Genomic DNA, 7,708 nt, shown 5'->3' on the forward strand with positions numbered 1-7,708 from the left:
CCCAGGGTAACTGGACTAAGGAAAGGAAAGGTACCATGTTTACCCAGGGTAACTGGACTAAGGAAAGGTACTACTGTATGTTTACCCAGGGTAACTGGACTAAGCTCAAGAACTTGTTTACTTGTGTTGAGGAATAAACACACGCACACGAATGCGAACGCGAACGCGCACGCACACAAACACACTACATATTATATTATCTCTGGCGGTCTCTCCACCTGCCTCTTGTCTTCTCCGTCTCCAAACAGCCTTCATCATCATCATCATCATCATCATCATCATCATCGTTGTGCTGCTTAGAGTCTGTCCCATCCGGCGTTGTGACACCTGTCATCGGAGAGCATATATACGGTAGGCCTAGTATCTGAACTCCATCAGAACCTCATTTGTATGGAAAGCCGCGTTAAACCCCCCCAGGGGGATCCATGTGGGACCGGCTGAGCTGATGTTTTAAACATATAACCATCGATTCTGGATGTCAGGCCCGCCGGCGGTGCCTCCTGCCATCCGCCTGGATCTAAGGACGTCCCTGAAGCCCCATCACACCATCGTGTTCTCTAGCGTTATCGTAGTCGTTACAGGGAGCATTTCACGGGAACAAAAGCCTCACATGTTGTCTTATTGTTACTGAAGCACCATTGATGTTCTACAATTTACAATTCAGGCCTTTAGCAGACGCTCTTAACCCTGCATTCTGACCTGAGATCAGATTCATACCAGGTTTCCACTGGACACACACTGCATGGTCTGATTAACCCATTCTGACCTGAGATCAGATTCTAAAAATGTCAGTCGTTCTTCGATTTTTCAAAAATAGCAGACCTACAAGCTCGTAGGAGTGAACATTTAACCACTTAAGTAAGTGGTAACGTATACTTCATTGGTGTCCCACAGGGATCTATCCTTGGTCCCTTACAGTACACCAAATGTACATTTACAAAAACATAGCCGTTGTACTACTGTACTCGCTCTGGCTTGTAGATCTGCTATTTTCAGTGAATGATTTCTTCTGTACGTTTGCCTGTATATGACGGCATGCCCTACAGTATACTGTAGCGATGCTTGAGTTCATGTGATTATAACTTAAGGCATGACCGCCAGCTATAACTGACGATGAAATATGCATATCCAGGGTATCTACACTTCCCATCAGCGTTCAGCTCTATCGGCTGTGTTCAGTCTGCGAGGGACAGGATCCGCAAGCACAGCAAGTAAGCATTCAAATGGAATACAATGCATGTATAAGACACAGGTAGGCCTACGTGGACAGCACACATAGCCTACACCAGGGATGTCAAACTCAAATACACAGTGGGCCAAAATAAAGAAATTGGTACAAGTCGAGGGCCGGACTGTGTTTCAACACACGGGCCATTTTTGGGGAGAGGGGTATAGCTGAAAGTTGACCACAAGTGATATACTTTCACTGCTGATCAATAGTGAAGAGAAGACGCATGCTTGCGCTTATTGCGGGCCCTCGATACGTGACAATGCACTCGCATGCAGTGCATTGTGGGACTTGTAGTATTATGGTGGTCCGTGCAATAAAACCAGAGGGCCAGTTCTATAATACTGATTAAATATCATCCCGCGGGCCAAAGATACAGTAATTCATTCACGGGCCTGATTTGGCACCGGGGCCTTGCGTTTGACATATGGCCTACACCATGCACATACACACACATGCACGCACGCACGCACGCACGCACGCACGCACGCACGCACGCACACAAACACACACTTTCAATTAAATTCAAAGTGCCTTATTGGCATGACGCGCACACACACACACACACACACACACACACACACACGTCACACACACACACACACACACACACACACACACATTACAGCGCATGTACGTATACTACTGTAACAGGGGACACTTTGTCTGTGGCCCAGACGCTCAGAGGGAGCCGTACAGTGAGGCTGTTTGTGTCGCATGCTAAAAAGACCACATGAGCAAAAACGTATTGGATTTTCTCTCCCGAGTGCGTTTATAGATTTCTTCTTTCAAAGGTTATACATCTAAGCCGTGACTCGCCGCCTGCCACACGACACTGTCTCACATCTCGGAACTCTTGATTTAATAAACGTGCCTCACTTGGCATTTTGTTTCAGTGCACGGCCGGGTGCAAAGTGTGTGTGTGTGTGTGTGTGTGTGTGTGTGTGTGTGTGTGTGTGTGTGTGTGTGCACGCACAGAATAACCCATTCTGAACGGGAACCCATGTTGGTGTTAGCATTATGTTATGCTTTAGCTATTGAAAAATAGCAGATCTACAAGCTCATAGCGCGCCACCGAGTGGCGCGCTACGAGCTTGTAGGTCTGCTATTTTTGAAAAATCGAACAACAACTGACATTTTTAGAATCTGATCTCAGGTCAAAATGGGTTCATCAGACCATTGTGTGTCCAGTGGAAACCTCGTATGAATCTGATCTCAGGTCAGAATGGGTTAATGCTCTCTTGTGTGCGCTTGTGCGTTGCAGAAGTACAAAAAAAAAAAAAACACCAGCTCTGGATTTCATTAAAAAGCAAACAAGACAAAACAAAACAAAACCAAACAAAACTCGCAGCTTCTCCTCATTTATATTCATATACTGTATACATACATGTAAATGCTCCCCAAAGGGATACATTAATATGCATGAGACATTCGCATTTCCCTTTTGAATCACGTTGTATGCACACACACACACACACACACACACACACACACACACACACACACACACACACACACACACACACACACACACACACACACACACACACACACACACACACACACACACACACACACACACACACACACACACACACACACACACACACACACAGCCATGACAACAAATATTGACACATGTCAAAACATATGCAGGCAAACAAACGGGCAGGCCGGCTTACACGTGCATACATTAGTCTCATATAGTCACTGTTCACGTACAGTACAGTAGCCTATATATCCGTGCATACTGTGGTATATTTATGCATTATTCACATGGTGACAGATTTTAGATGTAGACTTGGATTTATTGACATGTTAACTCAGTTATAGACACAGAGCCCGTGCAAATGTATAGCATGTGTCTAAGACAAGTCCTTTTAATTAAATTGTGATCTTTCTACTCAACCCGCACGCACACACGCACACGCACACACCCAAGCACACATACAGACACGCACACGCACACACACACACACACACACACACACACACACACACACACACACACACACACAACACTACTACTACAAAGACTATTGAGTTTGGTGGCAGCTTTTTGACCTCGCTGTAACTATAAACAGACAGACGGCCCATCCCCCCGGGCGGAGCGCCTGGTTCCCCCGGGCCGGGCCTGGGTCTGGGTCTGGGTCTGTGGCCCGGCCCGTAAAACATGCTGCCATCACAGTCTATTGTTTCATTCCAACAAAGAAACTTTATTAACCTCCACAATCTGCTATTGTTGGTCCTTCCGTATGCTAGGGGTTTATAGTGGGCAAGCAGGGAGCTGAGAGCCATTATGAGCACACACATATACACAGTCACGCACTCACACACACACACACACACACACACACACACACACACACACACACACACACACACACACACACACACACAGTCTCTCACACACACACACACACACACACACACACACTGACATAGAGGCAGAGGGCAATAGGAACAACAGTCTGTGTTTTGTAAAGCGTTAGAATATCTCATCATCCACACAGACGTTTGGCAATATTCCAATGAGTTTTAGCAGAGCTGTGGAATGGAGATAATTAAGACTTAAACTGGACTTGAGAGACTCGACTGTGAGAGACTCGACTTTTAGTTATTTAAAGACGGTTACGCCGCGGACAAAGCCAACTCGGATCGTGACAAATCATGACAATGAACACAATATTTTGGGCCGATCAAATCATTAGAAAGAAGAAAAGAAAGTCAGGAGACAACACTATTTGTTTTGTTTTTCGTCTTATGAATTATTTGATCGGCCCAAAACATTGTGTTCATTGTCATGTTTTGTCACGATCCGAGTTGGCTTTGTCCGCGGCGTAACCGTCTTTAAATAAATTAAATAAGAAGTGCCGATGGGAGAATGCATTGGGGTTTTCATTTCCTGGGCCACTAGTTTTTCTGAAAGGGGGAGGGACTGCGGCGCTCTATAGTATAGTGACTTGAAACTTGAAAGCAAAAACTCGATCAGGTTAATTGCCTCGACAAACCCCCCCCAGTGTTAAAAGATGTTTGAGAACCACTGGCTTATTGAATAATGCAACTTTAAATGTAGCCTATTAGCTATCACTATAACACAGGCTGCTTTGTGCAGCATTATAGTATAGTTCTGTGTTATTTAATTGGAGTAACCTTGGTAACTGGATTTGATCACCGCATGTCAACCTGGTGTGGCTATTTAGTTATGGGGATGGACTGAAGGCTTGAGACTGATTAGTTTAATTATCAAAAATAGTATGTAGGCTTGAGGTTTGAACTTGTATGTCTGACTAAAAGTCCTACTGAGTGACTGTTTGAATGAACACATTTCACAGGCCTACTTAGCATACTGCATAGTACATTTTTATATCTTTCACTGGTATATTTGTCACAATAAAAATCCCACATAATGTTTTAACGACGTCAGCTTCCATTTAATAGAACATTCTGACTATAAATAGCAGACCTACAAGCTCGTAGCGCTATGAGCTTGTAGATCTGCTCTTTGTCAATAGCTAAAGCACAACATTTAAAGCTTAAAACAACAACCGGTCCAGGTCCATTCTCAGACCTTGCGCTGCGGTGTTAGTTATAGCACTGACCTCCACTGACAATTTAGTACCACTATAAATGTGATTATAGAGCTACAATCCATCCATATAGCCTATGTTTTATGTTTTATGTCCCTAGAGAACAATGTCCAAAGTATACGGTACAGTAAAGTGATACATATCTACTAGCAGCTGGTCCAATCGGCTTCAAATAACTATATTGTTTTAGCAAAAGGCCGATGAAAGCGGGATGAAAATGTAAAAAACGTATGGGGTGAGTAATAATTTTAACTGGTTAATCCCTCCCACCACCAGGGTGAAAGTCATTTTAACTGGTTAGTCCCTCCCACCACCAGGGTGAAAGTCATTTTAACTGGTTAGTCCCTCCCACCACCAGGGTGAGAGTCATTTTAACTGGTTAATCCCTCCCACCACCAGGGTGAGAGTCATTTTAACTGGTTAGTCCCTCCCACCACCAGGGTGAGAGTCATTTTAACTGGTTAGTCCCTCCCACCACCAGGGTGAGTCATTTTAACTGGTTAGTCCCTCCCACCACCAGGGTCAAAGTCAAAGTGATAAAAATATATAACAAGGAGAGTCAAGGTCAAAGACTCTAACAAAGCAAAGTGGGCGTGTGTGTGTGTGTGTGTGTGTGTGTGTGTGTGTGAGTGCGTGTGCGTGCGTGTGTGCGTGTGAGTGTGTGTGTGAGTGTGTGTGTGTGTGTGGGGGGGGGGGTCATCACAGGCAGGACCAGCTCCAGAGACTCTGTTCCAGGAAACAGGAGGGCCAGGGAGCCTCTCTCTCTGATTGTTTCTATATTTGGGGAAATTCCTGGGGCTCACAAAGGCATCGTCTGGGGAATGTTTGTGTGAATGTTTGTGTGAATGTGTAAAGGTAACTATAAGTGCATTTACTCACGTTTATTTGACAACCTTAGTCACGTTCCGGTGGTGTGGTGAGGACCCAAATGCAAGGACAGCAAGCAGACAGAGTTCAAGATCCAAGATGGGTGATTCATTATAAAATAACTCATGGGAAAACAACACAGACACTGAACTGACTGACTGGGGAACAAGACAAGAGGGCTGATTAGTGATTACACCTGAGAAACACCTGGGGTTAGACAACATAGAACCAAAACAACTAGAACATAACATAGAATTACAAGGGCTAGACAGACAGGCAAAGTCTGTGACTGTGACAAAACCACTGTGGTTTCAGAAAATAGTTCCATATTGAAAACATAGTGAAACGGCAGATTCTGCATAATGAGTAGGCTACTTTTACTTTTGGTAGGCCTACCGAGATCACAACGCTTCGACCGCGTGGCGAGCTGTCAGCCTACTGTACGCCTACAGGCATCATTTATTTTAGGTGCTGACTGTGTGTAGCCTACTGTAGGCCTACTGTAGGCTACTGTAGACTGTGTAGCCTACTGTACTGTAGGCTATAGACTGTGTAGCCTACTGTTCTGTAGGCTATAGACTGTGTGTAGCCTACTGTTCTGTAGGCTGTAGACTGTGTGTAGCCTACTGTACTGTAGGCTATAGACTGTGTGTAGCCTACTGTTCTGTAGGCTATAGACTGTGTGCAGCCTACTGTTCTGTAGGCTATAGACTGTGTGCAGCCTACTGTTCTGTAGGCTATAGACTGTGTGTAGCCTACTGTTCTGTAGGCTACATGTAGACTGTGTCTAGCCTACTGTATACTGTAGGCTACATGTAGACTGTGTGTAGCCTATACTGTACTGTACTGTAGACTGTGTGTAGCCTACTGTACTGTAGGCTACTGTAGACTGTGTGTAGCCTACTGTACTGTAGGCTACATGTAGACTGTGTGTAGCCTATACTGTACTGTACTGTAGACTGTGTGTAGCCTACTGTACTGTAGGCTACTGTAGACTGTGTGTAGCCTACTGTACTGTAGGCTACTGTACACTGTGTGTAGCCTACTGTACTGTAGGCTACTGTAGACTGTGTGTAGCCTACTGTACTGTAGGCTACTGTACACTGTGTGTAGCCTACTGTACTGTAGGCTACTGTAGACTGTGTGTAGCCTACTGTACTGTAGGCTACTGTACACTGTGTGTAGCCTACTGTACTGTAGGCTACATGTAGACTGTGTGTAGCCTACTGTACTGTAGGCTACATGTAGACTGTGTGTAGCCTACTGTACTGTAGGCTACATGTAGACTGTGTGTAGCCTACTGTACTGTAGGCTACTGTAGACATATTGTACTGTACTGTGGGGTCATCATGACCTGGGGCTGAATGAGGAGATGAGCATGTCGTCTGTAGGCTATACTTTACAGAGCGATTTGTGAGCATATTATGTAAATATAGCCTATATATATGATAACATACTAGTGTACAGTAAAGTACAGGTGAGATTATGGTGAGATATTGTTTGTGTTGTTTATGATATGATATGATATGATATGATATAGTACTTTATTGTCAGTTCACACTGAAATTTGTCTTGCGACACAAGCAGCCAAGTATGCAGAACATATACAAAACACAGAGAACAAGACAATTTACATACATAAAGACATGAGCAATATCCACCGCTTAGATTATCCTGTGGCTTCTACATCTCCTGATTGAGCCTCAAGGTCGACTGGTAGACAAAGGACCACTTTAGTCTGACCTTATTGTATGCTGGTACACCATATCTCCTTCCTGAAGGTAGCAACCTATATTCTCCATACAACACATGCTTAGTATTAGAGGTGATATTCCTTGCTAACCTTAGGATGCTGTTATCATATGTGGATGTATACAGTTTCTGAAGTTGTTGTCCAACAATCTTTGAACAAATGTTCAGTTGTTGCAGCAGTTGTGACTTTAGGGCTGCAGACAGACATCCATACCAGGTGGTACTACAGTACTGATTAATAACAGTAGTAAACAGTACAGTACATCCATAC

At 44.3% G+C, this 7,708-nt stretch overlaps 1 protein-coding gene across 1 annotated transcript in view; it reads right to left on the bottom strand.

Annotated features, from left to right (window-relative positions):
* LOC308310762 (transmembrane protein 53-A-like) overlaps positions 1-5,736 on the bottom strand; it is an 18,165-nt gene extending 12,429 nt beyond the window's left edge. Inside the window, exon 1 of the mRNA XM_080757173.1 lies at positions 5,698-5,736. The gene's annotated coding sequence lies outside the window, so the exon portion shown is untranslated. The remainder of the gene's footprint in view (positions 1-5,697) is intronic.
* Positions 5,737-7,708: the final 1,972 nt, after the last annotated feature.

The sequence above is a fragment of the Protomyctophum bolini genome (genome assembly GCF_963924005.1).
Source record: "Protomyctophum bolini genome assembly, chromosome: 23".
Lineage (NCBI taxonomy): Eukaryota > Metazoa > Chordata > Actinopteri > Myctophiformes > Myctophidae > Protomyctophum > Protomyctophum bolini.